Here is a 17942-nt window from a genome sequence, read left to right on the forward strand (position 1 = left end):
CACACCCAGATTCAAAGACAGGTTCTAGGAGATGCCAGGCGTGGCCTGGAGCAGCAAGGCAGAAAAGGAGCATATCTCCAGGAGAGACACCTTATGTTCGGTTTTCCGCATCCTCCTGGGTCTCGCCTTCACATGAGTCAGCCCGAAGGGCCATCTCTGCGAGCGTCTTCTCTGTGGAGGTGTTAGTCCTTAATTTTGGGAAAAAGGGAAGTTGGAGAAAGAAATGATTGGAGAGAACGTTCCATTAAAAAAAATAGGATCAAAGGCAGGGGCGGATGTCTCAGCTCAATTAGAAAGTTTTAAGTGTGACAAAGAGTATTAAAGTCTAAATTAGGCTGTGAATTAATTAACTTTGTTGGAGAGATTCGTGTCTCTAGAGTTTAATGGTTTCATTGGATTATAGGGTGTTGTAAGGAACATAAACACCAGGAGTTTTTACTCTCAAGTAATTCAACTAGTTCTCTCTCGCTCTCCATCCCCCTCTCTCTTCTCTCTCTCTCTCTCTCTCTTCTCTCTCTCTTTCTTTCTTCTTATTTCTAAAACTCTCCCCCTGAAGTTCAGTTCTAGGCTGGACCTACAAAGGACCTGAGAATGTCCTTTTTCATCCAAGAAGGTCCGGTAGATTCCAGGACACATTGAGTATTTGAATCTGCCCTCAACTGGCCTCCGCTTTTTCCCAAGAGAATCTGGGGTGACCAAGATGCTGGGGCACCCTTGACCTCTGTCATCTGAACTCTTAGGACAGTGTCTGTCTCCCAAATATTCTCAGCCTTGAGGTTGTCCCTTCTAACTTGGGCTGAAGGGGCACTAACATTCCAGCTGACACCTGACAGATGAAACCGTGCTCAGAGGGAGGGACTGAAGCACCGCCCTCACTGCCAGCCTCCGGCTGGGGGCCATGAGCCTGTGACGACGCTAAAACAGCTGTCCTTGGTGACTATAACCCCTTCTTCATGAAGGAAATTAGGGTTCAAATAAGTCATCTCCTAAATCTGACCCAGGTACACACTGGCCCTCCAGGAGTTTGAACACAGCGCTGCCCGACTCGGGTCAGGACTGGCACCGGGTTCACGCCGACACCCCCTCCGCTCATCAGACCCCCGTACACAGTCTCAGTCCCCTCTGAGGACTCAGGTATGTTTCCAGCTGTGTGCACTGCATTCTCCAGAATGGACCACGCAAGTCACCCTCGAATTAAAGCGGAAGAGTTTAGCGGAGCAAATCCAAAGCTGTGTGAGAAGACATCTGAGCAGAAAACCCTCTGAGAGGCGACCCCCTTCTCTCCAGCACGAGATCTGTCCCACCCGACCTGATGCTGACCTTGGGACCCAAGGCCTGAAGGGAACAACTCGGACTCACCGGCCACAGAGGGGCGGGGCTCAGGCAGAGCCAGGGTTCGACAAGGGAAAGGGGCTGAAACGCAGTCCATACAAATGAGCGAGTGACAGGTACCTGGTGGGCACCTGGGGGGTGCCTCTCACCACTTCTTGGAACTGAACTCAAGATTTTGTTTTCGCCAGTCTCGTGAGCTGTGTTGAGGTGGACATTGAACCAGCCGTGTGAGCAACAGTCTGTGTTTGCAGGAGGACGGGCTTTGGGGGACACCATCCGCCGGCCCACCGGCCCCCCGGCCTGGTAGTAGCCTGGATAACTTCCGCAGAGACTTCCAGGGATGCTGTTGGTTAGAGGACCACGAGTCTGTCCTCTAACCCAGCTCCAGGGCAGGGACTGACTCCATTTCTCTCTGTCACTGTGTTTTATTGCAAGTGGGAATGGGAGCGGAGCCAAGGAGGAGGGAGAGCGGACTCGGGTTACTCAACAGGGAAGTTTCTTGGCTGAAAAGTTAGTCTTCCCAACGCGGTGACCTGTGCCAGAGCCTCCCCTGTGACAGCAAAGGGCACAGGCGGAACCACCCACAGCGCTGCGGAAAGGTGCAGAGACGCCCTGGGCGTGGTCTCCTGCGCTGGCTGGGCTGAGGCTTCCTGTCTTGTTCAGAAAAAGGAAGAGCCGGAGTGAGTGTGCGCGTGTGAGCTCCACACTGTGTGTGTGAGTTCTGGGGCGTGTTTCCGGGTGCGAGGGGGGAGGGCGGGCGCCCGGCGGTCCTCAGGGGACCGGCCTGTGACTCTTACGTGGTGCTCACTGCCACTCTCTTTCTTGGGCCTGGGGGTGATGGGTGTTAATTACCTGTTCGGTTTCACCCCCATATTTCTGGGCTGCCCCACCTGTTTTTAATTTTCTCTCCATCAGAAAAGCAATGCGGGGTCCGTGAGGAAAAACTGGAGAATAAAATAAAACTGGCCTAGGGTTCTGTCGCCTGCTGTGACCGCGCTCAGCACCCTGTTGCAAGCCCTTCCGAGCAGTTTGCCAGGCCTGAGTGGTGAGCTTCCCACCTGACATGGCACCTGTTTCCCCAGGACAGCCCTCATCCTTCCCGTCCCGGGTGCTCTGGTACCTCCCTCAGGCCGGTCTCCATCCTTAGCATCACCCGCCTCCTACCAGAGACGTGATTTATCATGTGCTGTCTCCCAGCGAGTCCCCTGCATCTTCTTCAGATGCCCTGAGCCTTCCATAAAGCCACCTCTTTGCTTATGCATTCAGATCCCTTTTAGCAATTGCCTGGGAAAGCCTCAAACCTTAAACAATGGAACGGCCTTCCAGTCCCAGGGGAAGCTGGAGGACAGTCAGCCTCAGAGCCAACTCCTCCAACAGAGCAGCCCAGGGACAAGTTGGGGGTGCTCCCGACCCTGGGCCTCTCGGAGACCCTCTGCCCAGAATTCTGTTCCCTGAGCTGTCTTCTGTGGCTGCCCTTGACCATCAGCTCTTCCGTCAGGGCTCACTAAACGCAGCAAAAACATCTGCCGTTGGTCTCCATGCCCCATGCAGGAGTGATAGAGACATTCATCTCTCTTTCCTTTTAGCCTGTAGGGTTTCTCACATAGTAAATGCTCAATAAATACCTTCTAAATGAAAGAATACACAAATGAAAACACTCTACTTTCCCCTCTTCTCCAGCTCACCAAGGTCTTTCACCTACAGTGTCATATTTGATTCTTCTAGCACATCTCTGTGATGTGACTGGGGACAGTGTTTCAGCTATTTTATGTATGCTCTCAGCACCCTGGGGCGGGGGAAACTGAGGCTCACTGTGACCCCTGACCTGTGTGTTTCCCACACTGGCCACCAACACAGCTCTCAGAGTGGAAGGTGCTGTCATCCCCAGATTTCCTGGGACACTGTGGCCGAACATGTCCTATGGAAGCATGGCATTTCTATCAAGTCTCCAAAATTCATCGTGAAACTATCTCGAAATCTGTGCAGACTGAGCGCTTTGCTCCCTTACCTGTCTGCTTCGATACTCTCTTTCTCAACAACTTACCAATTTTCTATAAATTATCTAGCTCTCCGTCTCCCCTTCCCTCAAGTAAAGCCGCCACCCCAGAAAATGCCTGCTGCTCACCTTGAGATGCCCACAGCCTTCCTGCACCCCCAGCGTCTCGGAGGGGCCGTACAAACCCAATCACAGAAGCAACAGGCTGGTCCGCTCTGTCCGCCAAAGCCAGGGCTCAATGGAGTTGCCCCTCGTTCGTCCGTAGGTGGGACAAGAGGCACCAATGGCTGTTTCCGGTCAAGTTCATGAGCAGGGGGCCAGCTCTGAGGTTCCCCTCCGAGGTCTGGGGTCCGCGCAGGTTTGAAGACATTTTACCAGCAACATTGAAGGAAACTCTCCCCAACGCTCCCAGACACCTCACCACACACCCACTGCCATGTGCGTCCAAACGAACAGAGGCAACTAAGGGAAGAGAAAGCTTCATGTCATCTGAACTCCTGGACCCGCCTGCTCAGCCCCTCAGAGACCTGTGCCACAGTCCGAGGGCAACAATGGCAACATGGGAAACACCGGTGCGTATTTTGATTGCATTCCCGGGGAATTTCATTCTGCAGAGCAGAAAAAGACAGGAAATTTTCTGTTATTAATGGAAGGTTATTTATGAGGGATAGAATTCTCAAGACGCTGGCTCTCTGCTTTATGAGATTATCCCCAAACGCAATAGCCATACACGAGTGCTCCGCTTCCTGCTGCTTGGCATAATGGACTTTATGGTAATTTTTTTCATCTATCACCAGAAAGCCTCAACAACCTGTTTTGATTGATTTCCCGGAAAATTGCTGTGCAATAGCAAGAATACTGTGTCGTGGTGAGGACGTAAACCACAGACACGCGGCAAGGTCGCGAGCTCCAAAGGCTGAGTTCGGGAAGCACGTACTTGACTTCTTCGGATGCTTATCTTCATTTGAATCATCTTTTGTTTCCTCGGATGTTGATGCCCCCAAACCGGGTCCCCTTCTTCTGGAGACACCACGCCTGCCGCTAATTTACGAGGCTGCGCGAAATCCCAAAATTACAGAACATAATAAACATGAAAACCAGTGCACAAAGCGTTTAACATTTCATCAGTCACTACCTGGGTCTCTGGTTGTTTACGGGTGGGATGGACATAGGGAGACTGAAGGTTTGAAGGGAGAGTTCTGTGTAGAAATTGTCCCCTCTAGACTAAAGCCATTTTCCAAGAGTTCTGACTTGGGAAATCTGGATGCACAGCTTTCTTTAAAAATACTGGTTGTATAGCGACATACAGAGATACACAGATGCCGGGGAGACAAAAACACGTCCCCCCTTTCTCCACTGTCAGCTTCCTTGGTGCTACCCTGCTCCTCGGCCAGGGGACAGTCCCTGGGGCAGGACATTTACAAACAGCTGTGTGGGTCTGTATTGATTGGCCGCACAAAATTTGGCTCTGGAAAGTCTGGGGAATGAACAGGGGGCGCAGGCTGACCTGCATGATTTCGGCGTGTCTTGGTTGGCTTCCCACAGGAAAAACACTTTAATAACCAGCAGTTTCCAGTCTCGATGGGTGAGGACGGGAGGGCGGGCGGGGTTCAGTTCTTGATGTGCTGTTTTGACTTGGGCTCCATTGGGTGGCTTCAGTGATTTATTTTACTTTTTACGAAGTTTGCTTTTAAAGGCCTGTCTGTGATCAGATCCAGAATTGCATGGTCTGTACTGCTCACACCTGTGGCAGACAGGAGCCTTCGATTTCACTAAAGATGTCTGACTGTGTCGATGGGATACCAGCGTCAGCAGATGGAAAACGAAATGCACTGGCTGTTTGGACCGTACAACAGTCCTGACGTTATTTTTAAGCGACCGACCCGTTGAACAGGAAAAGGGAGTGAGCACAGACAGACACCAGGTCCACGTGGAATTTTGCAGTGGGGTTTCCTGTGTGTGATTGTTTTTCCACAGTGACTCAAGGGGAAATTGCCCACTGTGTCAACTTGTAAGATCTACAGTGAACAGTAGCATTCAACTCGCTTTCTTAAAATCCAAACATTAAATTCAGGTGGAGCGAACAGGTTTGTTAAAAGTTACTGTGGTGTATGATTGCAGAAAGGACCGATTTCTGCATTTTCACTGAGTATTAGGCTTTTTCCAGTCCCTTAGCTTATTGTGACTTATTTTCCTAAGGATTTAATATTTCTATGACATTGGGAGTGCGGCCAACTCTCTGTTAGGGTGCCGAGGTGCAGAAGCAGCCGGTTTTAATCTGGGGAGGCCGTGAAAGAGCTTGGAGTCACCTTAAGCCATTTTGTTTCCTTAGTTCGATCATGTTCCACCCCCATCAAAAGAGACAATGAATGGCTCTTTCCGATTCAGTGAAAAGCAAATGACCTAATTTGTACTGGGATTTAGGAGCACTTTTTACACCATAATAAAAATTGAAATGAAAGCAAAACACAAAGCGCAAGGGCATGTCCCAAACCGACTCCTCTGTCCCTAAATGCTTCCGCTCCCTGCGTCCCCGCAGGTCACGGCGTGGCCTGCTTTTCTCCCGGTCCACCCTGGGCTCCCACCAGCAGCCCCAGCCCCTGCACTGGCTTCTATGCTTCTGTCTTTTAAAGGTCTTTTTATAGTTTTTTTTCAAAAATAAAAAAGGGCGAGCCAGATCTAATCATCTCCTCTCTCTCTCTCTCTGCCTCCTCCAGCCCCAGAGAGCGAGCAGGTTAAGATTCTTGCCTTTTTTAAAAACCTAAACGAGATTCTGATTTTTCTACTCTAATTTGGGAAAATAATACAGCATCGTTGTCTCTTTGGGGGTCTAAGGAGGGAAGATTTAAGGTCTCCCCATGAAATATAGTGCTTGCTCTGTGGTTTTAAAATCAGATTAATGAAATTTCTTTTTACTCCTAGTTTAAGAAGAGCGGTACTGAACAGCTGTTGACTTTCATTAAATGCTTATCGGTACTTGTTGAAATAATGACACATACCTGTCATTCATTGCACTAATATGGCGAATCACTTTGTCTCAGAGTGTAAATGCCTAGAATGAAAATCTGCAGCGATGTGTCTTTCTCATTCCAGATTTCAGGTATTTTCACCTTTTGAAAAATTTTTCACTCAACACAGGCTTATCACTCTCCTAAGTCTCTTTTAAAGAAACCACATTTGGGTTTGTTCATTGGTTCTCCAGTACATTCTCAATTCATTTCTTTCTGCTTTTATATTTATTAGTTCCCCTTTTAAACTTTGGGTGTGACTCGCTCTTCTTTTTCAAGTCTCTTACAGTGGATTCTTAGATCGATGAAAATTATTCATGGTTTTTAGGCTTTCTTCTTTCCTAGCATATCCATGAATGTCACAAATTTTCCTTCAAGGATAGCTGTAGATACTTCCCAGTGTCTCAATATACCATATTCTAATTCTCATTGATATCATCTATATGTTACTGAATTATTTGAATATATACAGGGTGGGGCAAAAGTAAATTTATGGTTGTAAGTGTGGGAAATACAGACTTTATTTTTGCATTATGACTTATTAATTACTGTATTATTTTCCAAATGAACAACTGTAAACCTCCTTTTGCCCCACCCTCTATATTGAGAAATACATTGCCTAACTCCTAGAAATTGGGGTATTTTCTAGTCTGTTGTTGTTGTTGCTGCTGATTTCTATTTTTCACGGTAACCCGAGAGCACGCTGCCTGGTTTAAGTCCTCTGCCCTTCCAATCGGTCTCTGAGGTTTTCCCTGCAAACCACCCTGTGCTAACATAGCAGCAAGGTTGTCCTTACGTTTTATCTGCACTTTCTTGATCCCTGGTGCGAGTTTCCATTGGGGGGGATATTTGGCTTTCGTTCAGAATTTTTAAATCTCGACAAAGTTCAGTGTAACATCTTTCCTCTTTATCGTTTGTCGCTTTCATTTCATATTTCACGGCAATCCCGTCTCCTGACACCCTAAGGACATTTTATTCTTTTAAAGTGTCTACAACAGTGGAAGAGCATACGAACCAAATAAGATACAACCTGCGTAAACCAGGACAGGCCTGAGCAAACTGATGAATTCTGTCACCCTGCTCAGGGCCTCCCCCCTTTTTAAAGTTTCTTCCTTTATCTCATTGGCCCAGACTGAGTTCGGGCCTCACAATAACACTAGCGATGTGTTAGGAACTGTGCCGAATTCCTTGCAGACACGTTTTTCTTCATTCTCACCTCGATCCTGTGAGGTAGGCACTAGCACCTTTCCTGGGTTACACCCAAGGAAGTGTTGTTCTAGAAGCAAGGGGTCCGGTAAGCCCCAGGGCCCACCCTTGAATTCAGGCGGCCGATTCTGGAATCCGGCTCGCAGGCAGCATGGAAAGCCAAGGCCATTACTGGCGCTCCCGGAACTGCGAGCAAGGACTCTCTCTGCCTCCGGGACTTCTCTCGTTCCGCTTCTCCTCTGTCATCCCGGTTCCGTGTTTCCACTCCAGGGCTCCGACTTTTCGCTCAGGCTCTTTGCATTGACAGCTCTGTTTTAACAATCGGCCCAGCTTTGATTTAGAGCAGACTTTTTATGGCTGCTACTACTTTTGGCTCGGATTCCACACTCCTGGGCTTTCTTCACTCGGTGCAGGGCTCGGGGCAGGGTCGACTGCCTGCCTAACAGGGGACATGAAATGAGAAACGTGTTAGACTCTTTCTGTAACCGATAATGACTTGTGACACAGCCGCTATCACCTCTCAATGTCATGTGTTCATTTACTCATTAATTTAATTAACCCTTTTCTCTCCCCTTCCTTCCTTCTTTCTTCCCGCCTTCCTTCCCTCCCTGACTGGGTCAGACATTTTTCGGTGTCCATCTGCCCCGTTCTAAGCCCTGGACATTTGGAAACAAGTAAGGTATCTCGCCTCGTGCGTAGAGCTCACATTCCAGCCGAGAAGACGGTGTTTGAAACATCGTGATGATAACCAACGAGAGAGCGTTGCATAACATATTCTAGGTTATAAACGGATGTTTTCACAGAAGAAGCAACAAATAAGCCGAGCCTTCAAAGATGAGTGTTGTAGGTGGAGAGGGTACCCAAACTAGGCCATCGATTACAATTGACATTGGTGTCCCCATTTCGTCCCTTCAAATCGAACGGGACTGGGCGGAGGGAAAGAGCGAGGGTGATCCTGGGAGGGGGGTTACGGTCTCGGAAAGAGCACAAAAAACAGGTTAGTTATGTTCGTTGTTTATTTGGGCCTTTACTTTCTTTTCCCTCCTTTTTTTTTCTTTTCATCTTTCTCTGGGTGGGTTTTGGTCACCAGGACACTGGTGAAAATTTATCAGTGACTCATGTTGCAAGTGGAGAACACAGGTCCCCAGTCCTGGGAAGCCCTCGTGACCCACCAGGTGGCCCGCAGGGCCTGAGGGCGTTCAGGCCCCGGGGCACTTTGCCCAGGGGACCGCTGTCAACTCCGGAGCCCATGTCTCCCCCTTTCCTCAGCATCCAGGGTGTCTCTTGATAAGTTAGCAACGCACCAACGAGTATGGAATTGAGAAAACTTAGGGACTTCAGCCAGATTTAAAAATCAGTATATGTGTTGTTTTGGATTTCGATACGGTTTCTACCACATACCTCTTCCACAGAACGACGGCATCCAGGAATCTATTTAGGCTCCTAAAATATTTTCTTAATTATCCTTAGTTTGCTTGTAAAATATGGCCTCATCAAACTGCTAAAAGTAGTTTTTATCTGTCTTAAAATTGTTCATCTCTCTCTCTCCTACGTTAAAGGAAGCGTGTAACTGGATGTGGAGAACGCCACGCTGCCCCACGGGGAGGCCCCGCGCAGGTCACTGCCCTCGGTCCACACCCGGTGAGTCTCCGTCGTCAGCTCCCCGAGGCTTAGAGCTCTGTGAGGGAGCCCTAAGTCCATCCCTTCCTCCAGCCAATATTTGCAAATTTGTTGGTTAGTCTTTACCCCCCAAAGGCAAAGCAAAATGATCATTTTTTAAAAACTCAGTTACTTTATGAATGCATTACTTATTTTTAAAACGTGGGCCACTTAATCAGAGAGAGAAAGAGGGGGTTGAATACAGTCTCCTTTACCAAGAGAAAAATGGCAAAGCCGTTTTCTAAAGAAAAGACCAAGCGACCATCCTCGTGTTTGGAGCCGCGGGTCACGACTTCTAAGTGGCGACGAGAGGAAATAGGTTTAATGGATAGAAGAAATGATGAAATTAGATGTTAAAGAAATAGCAGTGCTGCATAAGGTATTACAGGGAAAGATAAAAAGTTATCCACACTCCACTTGATTTTAAAGCAAAAGACAGTTCTTCTCTGTGCCCCCCACACACACCCCCTGTTGTTTCTCTCTCTGGAGGGGCTTTATTGCGTCCTCCCGTTCAAACAACCCCAGAACGAGGTCCCGACACGGCCCCTACGGCTGGACCTTGGCAGTCACCCTCCGTTGCTGGACGCCTTGTGTTCACGGAAAGCTTCTCTGCTGCTCACTCCCGAGGTGGCCGGGACAGACCTGGATTTCTGAGCTCTTTCATCAGAGACGAACTTCCGTGAATGCGGATTTAGTCTGGAAGGCGTAGAATACACAGCATAAGCCTCCACTTCTCAGAGACTTCGTGGCAGGCAGTTCTGCGTCTGGCTCCTGATCCGTGGGCCATGGGGGGGGGGGCGCTCTCTCACCCCTGTGGTCGTAGCCACGCAGAAATCAGCTCTGGATCTGCCTCCAGGATCACGTGGCAGGAAAAGGCCACCCTGTGAATCCTACACTGGCTGCTCAGATATGCCACCCAGAAGTCACACGTCACTCCCATTGACTGGGCCCAGCAAGGGATGCTGGAACGATGGATGGGGGCCCATGTAGAATGCAAAACCACATCGTTAAGCCAGGCGGGGGTGGGGGGGTCCTCTGGGTTCACAGCCGGGTGGCCGGGCCACAGTTAGAGACACAGCTGCCAGTCTTGGGAGCCCACCACTCCAGGGTTAATGACCCAAAGCCAGGACCCCAGGCCAGAGAGGTTTGATAACCAGAGTGAACCCCAAGTGAGACTTCACTGGGCCAAGTTCAAGCCTCTGAGCTGCAGCAGAATAGAAGGTAGAGGCAGAGCGCGGGGCCTCGCCGGACCATCTGGAATGGGTATCTGGACGCTTTCCAGGTGTCTCCTTTTCCACCTGACACTTACTCAAATATTAATTCCTGTGAAAGACTGTCTAGTTTTTTATGGCCCCTCATTTGGTTCAATTCCTGACCTCCAAAACTTCCGCTAAGTATGTTCTGATGCTTTCCCAGTTACTCAACCACACTGTAGAAATACACATTTCATCCGACTCTGTGCTTTCCCGTCCACCTGCGGTCACCTGTGCAGGCACTCTCCCTCAGCATCTGTTAACGTCCCCGGGACGACTCTGCTGTGGTTACCCTCCTAGAGATGGAGGGGTGGACGCTGGTGGACAACGGCCTCTCTGCTGGACGTGTGATGTGCCTACGTGAACTCGTCACAAGGAACATGTCACTATTTCCTTTGGTTCTTTCTCTTTCTTTTCCTTTTTTTTTTTTTTTTTTTTTTTTGGTGATGATTCCATTTGCCGCTACCCAACAATCCTTGTTCTCGCCACTGTAGTTTCTTTTACAGACAACTGCAAACAGCCCTGGTTTCAAGTTCATGCGTCAAGGATGACACGCACGAAGTATAACAGTTAAGTTCTATTTTAAATTTCTTTACTTGCATCAAATGGGAAGTTTTTGCATTGACATCTATACCATTTTATAAAATTAAAATGCGATTTGAAATATTTTTAAACTGTGCCCTGTGTCCCAGTGATATTGAGACATGAGCTTCACTCTGGAGAATTCTGGGTGGTATCCTTTGTCAGTTGTCACCTTGGCAATATTTCATCGCGAAAATCCGAAGTCACTTGGTTCCCTGTTATTCAACCACAAGCGATGACTGACAGGATGTCACCCCATCTCCTGGCCCTGCCTGCCCGTGACCACCATGCAGCTCGGACGCCCAGGACAGACCAGGACAAATGGGGGGTTACGTGCAGTGAGTGTGTACCTGCCGGAGAGAACAGGCGCGTTCCTGTTGACTGTGAAAAAGTCCCCATCGCTTATCTTATCACTTTAAACTACTCACCAAAAAAGAGAGAGAAACCACGACTTCCTACCGAATAGGTTTCTCTCCATTTCGTATCAAAATATTTGGAAACATTTAAAAATAAAGTCTATAAGCATTTTCCTTTTGGGAAAAAGAAGAACTGTGTGGTTTCGTGGCTCTGACTGTGCCTGGCAGTGAATGTCTAACAACCCAGCGGTCCAGCAGGCAGCTGATGACCAGTACTGTCTCTGAGCCCATGACATCTGCACCTCTCAGTCAGGGTCAGTGTTACCCCCATGGAGATGCAGGGAACTGGCCACGTCTGGAGACATTTCTGATGTCACTCTGGGGGTGGGGGCCAGGCACGCTCCTGGCCCCTGGCGGGTAGAGGCCCGGGTCCTTCTGAACATCCTGTGCCCAGGACAGACTTCAAAGCAAACAGCCGACCAACACGTCAATACTGAGAAAACCCACGTGAAATTGAACAAAATCTCCTCTCTGCAGTCATCAGGAGGTAAAATTTCCATGGAAAAAGCTAATTCTAAGAGTTAGTCTTTTCTTTTTTGGTGATCTCTGAAGTTTCGATGGTCAGAATCCGGATTCAACACCACTCAGAGTGACTCCTGTTGATAAATAGGAAATGCTTTGGTGGAGGTGACCAAGGAGGGGGTACTGTGGTCCCTTTTGGAGGGGAAATAACCCCAAATCTGCCTGTCAAGCAAGTGTGGAGCTCATTAGTCCGCCCGCTGGGCTCTGCTCTTTACCAGAGAAATGTCCTCTGGGGTTGGGGGAGGGGCGCTCCCGGGCTGGGAGCCGGTGGGCAGCGGGCAAGTCTGGGGAATACAAACCTTCCAGGTGACTAAATTAAAACCAGGCCATGAAGCTATAAAGCACCAGTGAGTCTGCAGCCCCGGGTCAGAACCCCAGCAGGGGAGCCGCTGGAGCCTTGGAGCCTGCACTCGTTAAATTTCTGTAAGGAGCTGCCCAGGGCGACGTCTCTCCCAGAGAGTGGGCTTGGCGAGCCCAGGTCAAGATGACAACAGGCAGCCGGTGGGACGGGGCCTGGACGGGGGACCCCCTCCCCTACCCCCACCCAGGCAGGACTCAGTCCTGACGGGAACCAATGGAAACATCCTGCGTTATGGACAATCACTTTGGATGAAGCTGATCTGTCTTCATCCAAAGAGCCAGCCATGGCTGTGTTCATGTGTGTCCAAGGCAGAGATTTCCAGAGGCCACAGGACCCCATGACGATTCCTGCATGAGTTCTCCCCACATGGTTTATTCAGATGGTGGGGTTCAGCAGCTCCGCCCCAGCCCCCATCACGTGACAACCCTCTTCTGGTGACTACATGCAATAGCTATAGCCTCAATAGCTATCATGAGTCTGAGTTCAAAGTGGTTTTAAACCGGTGCTAGGTGGACATAGCACTGTTTCTGCTGTCATTTGCTGATTTTAAAAAGTCCTGATGCCCAATCCAGGAGTTTCAATGGGAGGAAATTTTATTTTCTCTGTCCGCACCACACAAGACACGTGGCACTGTCTGAGCAGGGACCGGGATGCTGCCATGGGCCTCGGTGCTCAGGACAGACCCTGCCCTGAAGAATGAACGATCCGCCCCTCACGTCCAGGGGGCTGAGCCCTAGACGCCCTGGCTCACCCAGTGTCAAGAACTTAGTGGACCTCAGTGTCTGCCACTTACGGGATATGAATCTGTCAACTCAATGGCCCATCCACCTAATGAGGCTTCATAGTAACACTGAGAGTCAGAAGGCTTTGCTTCCAACTTTCTGGACCTTTCAAGGATCATTCTGTTGTGGATCTTGAATATGAAATGAGTTGAGAGCTATCTCCAACTTCTCCCTCCTCAGGCACAGCCTTTCAAGAGCACTTCTCTGTCCAAGAGGGAAGGTTGGTTTAAGCACATTGAAGTTATGAGTCACGAAGGAACCCCAGGTGTCAGCCCGAGCACACGCACATGGGCGCCACAGGAGCCCCTAAGTGAGTGAGTCAGGTTGGTGACCCAGATGGGACCGTTGTAATGGTCCCATCAGGGCTGTGGCATTTAAACCTCTTTCCCGTCATATTATTGCATTAGGTTTAAACGTCTCATGTGCTTCAAAGTGACCTAGGCGTTTATCATTTCAGGAGAGTTAGATCAAAAATGAAAAGTGTAGAAGCTGATTTAAAAAGACACTGACTCTCCTGAGTTCACTCAGTTGTTTTCTTTTTTGCGTACCCACCCATTTTTTTTTTCAGATCTCAGGATTACGTGTAGAAAAAGGAAAGATTTGAAAATCACTTGGGAAAATACATGTCATAAATCATTTCGAGTTCAGGTTCATGCACGGCTTTTTTGGGCCAACTGGAGGGTCTCGAGCCCACGAAACCCGAAGCTGGGCCTCCAGGACTGCGTTCCCGGTGAGTTAGGTAAGTGCCTACTCCTGCCACCACTGAGCCGGTCAGCCGGCTTGCCGGGCACGACGTTCCAAACGCGTCCTTAACGCCACTCATCAAGCTTTCGGCGTTTTCTTAGGTGTAGGGGTTTATGTTTTCTTTTACATTTGGAAGCGCTAGAGTAAGCAAGGAGCATTGTCTTCCCTGCCAAATCGAGCACGCTCCCAAAGATTTCCTGTTATACCACACAAATACAGTCTCTGTGCTAATGGGAGAGGCACTGGCAGGTGCCAGGCTTCTGCAGGTAGAAGCGCGGACACTTAATATAATATTTGAAATCCTTGTGTCGGTCAAACCAACACACGTGCCGTGTAAAATACAAGACAGCCCTTTCTGCGAACGTTGAAGGGCTCTTTTAATACCATCTGTTTATTTGACTGATGTTGCAGAAGTGTGTCTATTGGGTAGGAAATGGTTTTAAGAATATAAAATGTGGATCACAAAACCTTAGGAATGGCCCAGGAGTCCCAGTTTTGTAAAAAGAAAATTTTTTTGTTCAATGCATATTTTCCTTTATATAGAAAAGAGTGGGGATTTATGCTGTCATTTTGAAGTGCTATTTTTAATATTGCTTTTATTAACAGACTTGGCTATTAAAGCCTTTTAAGATGCATTTGTTAAAGACCAAACTTCAGCTGATTAAACTGGAAGATCTCCTTGGCTTTATTAAGTGACTCACAGATCCAGCAGCAGCCCACCCGGCCGCTGGGGGGGGTGTACAGACTGGGGGGGTTTATAGGAAGAAGGGTGGGCGAGGGAGCTATTGACCCAGGAAAAGAACAAGATTATTTCTATTTTTTTAATTTAAAAAAAATTTTATTTTTTTAATACACCACAATAAAATGTACTTTAGTACGGTTTTGGAACTGCAACTAACGATGCTCTTGCCTCCTCTGATCAGAGTATCACTCCACTTTCTTGGCCATTCCTTGACGGACTCTCAGAAAGTCAATTTCCCAAGTTAATTTCTGGGGCCGGAAGACCAGAGGGTTGGGAGCGGGTCCTTCACTGGGACAGAAGCCCGTGAAATCTCTGCTCACCCATCTAGTCCTTCCGACAGTGGCGTTTACTAGCATTCTGAAAACTGGTCAAAGCCAAGTTCCCCAGCACAGCACAGGAGGCCCCAAGACTTGGCCTCTCTGACTTCCTCTCCAGCCACTTCTCTTTGCCTTGTGCAAGCCGCCCTGGTCCCCTTCTGCTGACAGTCTGGCTGCCCCCTCTGCTTCACCCTCTTCCTCCATTTCTTCCCAAGTCCAGCTCCAGAAAAGATTATTTTTAGACTAGGACTCTTCCTTCATAAGGAGCTTTATCATGCAAAGTACTTCTTCCTCCTACGGGGAATGGAGAGGTTCCGCAGGACCCAGGACCTCAATGGGGGCTAAACAGGAAACTCCAGGCTGGGTGATTAAGGTGATGTTTCTGGGAGCACTTGAAACCAGAACAAGGTTAGGTGTTAAATACAGGTTTGGTGTTTGGGGCTTTAGCACAAGCGACTCCATGTTGGGCCTGTGGTTTTCTCTTTAACACGTTTTTTATTAAATGTCTTTCCGGTGCAGGAAAGACAGAGGGTAAAGTTCTAGCCGACCTCAACAACCCCACAGGTCTCTGAGAATGAAGAGCTTAAGGCCCGTGAAGGGGGGGTGGGCGGGGCCCCAGAAAGTCAGCCCAGGTCCCTGCACCGCGGTTCCTGTCCACGTCCAAACGCATTCCCAAGTCTCAGTGGCCCTTTCTGAGCTCTGCATCTGACTCCTGTTCTCTCTTCTGCTCTCAGGGAAACCCGTGCCCACCCAAGGGAAGACTCTCCACCTTGAGATCCCTCAGGACTCCCACAGCCCGGAGGGAGGTTCCCGCTCCTGCTGGAGGTTTGCTCCCAGGACAAAACACCTAAGTCAGCTTTTACCCACAGGCTGCTCCATCCACATCCCCCGCCCCCGGCCCACGGGGGGCTGTGCCCAGTGGATGCTGTTATTGTCATAATTCAGAAAGTTTGGGGAAGGACCGTCATTAGCTTCTGCCACATAGGCTAATTTAGTTATAATAATATGAACAAATTGCCCGTATGTGGTGATTGGTGCATTTTTGCCAAATTTTTTTTAGCATTTGGAAACAACAAGAATAGTCACCTGGGCTTTCATCATTTAATCTCCTAAAATTTGCCATTTTCAACAATTATACTATTCTAATGATTGTGCTACTATGGTCCGGTTGGTGGTACTGAAATGTGTGAAATAAATCATGGGGCAGAAAAGCAGCCGCATTGGGGAACTGTTTCCCAGAAGCCTTTTCAGTCGGGTGTCAAAAACGCGGGTCATTTGGATGACTGCATTTTCTATTACTGGGCAGAAATTGTTTTAAAAATATTTTTCCTACGACATTGTAGCAGCTATTGTTGAAAACACCCTGTTTCTCATGGAAGCCTCACCTGGAGCGGCTGCACCCCCGTGAGTCCGCCTCGTCTCCCACCTCTCCTTGGCCCTTGCTCTCACTTTCCTCTCACCGCCGGAGACTGAAGCTCTGCAAGCCGGCGCCTCCTCTTCATCGTGAAGACCCCAGACACGGCTCCCTTTTGTGTACTTCACGAAAACGGAAGACCGGACGGCCCTTCCTGGGTCCTGGTAGGGCCCGTGCCAGACAGGAGCCCAAGCGCCCACGTCAGCCCAAGTTCCCCTGCATTTCTGAGCTCTTGAAGCCAAGGTACGAATGTTTGCCTTCATTTCTTCCACGGAAAACATTTGGACGGTTAGGAAATCGACACTCAGGTCTGCGAAAGGATTTGTGCAAATCACTGAGCTAACTCACAGCAGACGTAAGACAGGATTCCAGATCTCTGCTATTTGCTATGGCTACGAAGAAAAAATTCTCTCCCAAGAACAGCTTGCTCAGAAAGAGGAATGAAACCAACTGGAGAGACAGGCATTAGTGACTGTCATTTCACCACCCTACATGTGAACCACCCTGCGTACGGTCCCATGAATGGCACCCAGCACGCTCCCGGACGAAGAAGACAGGTGACGTCACCACGGCCCTCTCATGACTCAGCTCTTCCCTCATTCTGTGAGTAAGTCTTCATTCACGTAACCACACCACTTTGTAGGTGGGGTCCGAGTCCAGCCACAGTGAGCATCGGACAAGCCTGGCCGTGGGTGCTGAAAGGGAGGGAGATGTGGGACCACTTTGGGAAACCTCACAGAGTCATAACAGGGGGATTCTGGGTTTATTCTGCTTCCCACCTGTGTACGCCTGCATGCAAGTTAGACATGGGCAGATCACTCATTAGCTGTCCCATGAGGTGTGAGACAAGGTCAAAGACAGCTCTCAGGTAACGTGTAGGCTTCCTTGCTCTTGGTACTTTAAAGGAGTAGCGAGCGATTTTCATTGAAACTGTAACAAGTTTGGAGTTTCTTACAGGTGAGCCTGCCTCTGGTCTGTGAATAATTCTTTCCCTAGACACAGAGGAAAAGACAGTGTTGGGGGCAGGTATTTAGAATTTCAAATTCTTTAAAATAAAAACCGCACACTCAAGTACGATTCTAAGTGGGAAAGAGAAGGGTGTAAAGACAGCGTAAACATAGCTTACGGCCGTGCGTTCTCCCTGAGAACGTTCTTGTCAGTCTCGTTAGACTGTGCACACCCCACATTTCTGGTCACCGAGTTCACGCATTTCCTACAGGACAGCATGAGGGTCCGTGTGTCATGCATTTGCTGTGTCGGACTTGTGGGTTTTAAAGTGATACAACCCTCCTTAGAAACACCCAGTGAGACAAACAGGCAGGAAGAAGCGCGTGTCACCTGCCTCTCTAACCCTCAGAGACGGTCACTGTTTTCCTCCTGAAGACCAGCTTCTGGACAGCAGTGTGCGCACGTCTGTGGACGCTCAGGTGCTCAGCAAGGCGGCACGGGAGGCTGGGCTGCAAGCAGGGCTCGTTCGAAGGGGAACCACGGACTTCCTGAGAGCGCCTTCCGGTGTCACCTTGCTCCCCAGAGTGCAAGGCCTTCCTTCATCAGAAAGGAGGGGTACCGGCTCCCAGCCTCTGCGAGCTGTGGGTCAGGAAGGCACTC

General features: G+C 49.1%; 2 long non-coding RNA genes across 3 annotated transcripts; both read left to right on the forward strand.

The window, feature by feature from the left end:
• The first annotated feature begins 560 nt into the window (after nt 1-560).
• Nucleotides 561-4588, forward strand: LOC119053369 (uncharacterized). Of its 2 annotated transcripts, XR_008390527.1 has the most exons (4): nt 561-2046; nt 2248-2377; nt 3399-3900; nt 4126-4588. It is a non-coding gene; the product is annotated as an uncharacterized LOC119053369 (long non-coding RNA). The 2 variants fall into 2 exon arrangements; XR_005083284.2 differs by having other exon boundaries at nt 2248-3900.
• Nucleotides 4589-13792: 9204 nt separating this feature from the next.
• LOC128626582 (uncharacterized) lies at nt 13793-16937 on the forward strand. The gene is made up of 2 exons (XR_008390548.1): nt 13793-13856; nt 15655-16937. It is a non-coding gene; the product is annotated as an uncharacterized LOC128626582 (long non-coding RNA).
• Nucleotides 16938-17942: the final 1005 nt, after the last annotated feature.

Source organism: Artibeus jamaicensis, unplaced genomic scaffold, assembly GCF_021234435.1.
Source record: "Artibeus jamaicensis isolate MK-2021 breed Jamaican fruit bat unplaced genomic scaffold, CSHL_Jam_final scaffold_754, whole genome shotgun sequence".
Taxonomy (NCBI): Eukaryota; Metazoa; Chordata; class Mammalia; order Chiroptera; family Phyllostomidae; genus Artibeus; species Artibeus jamaicensis.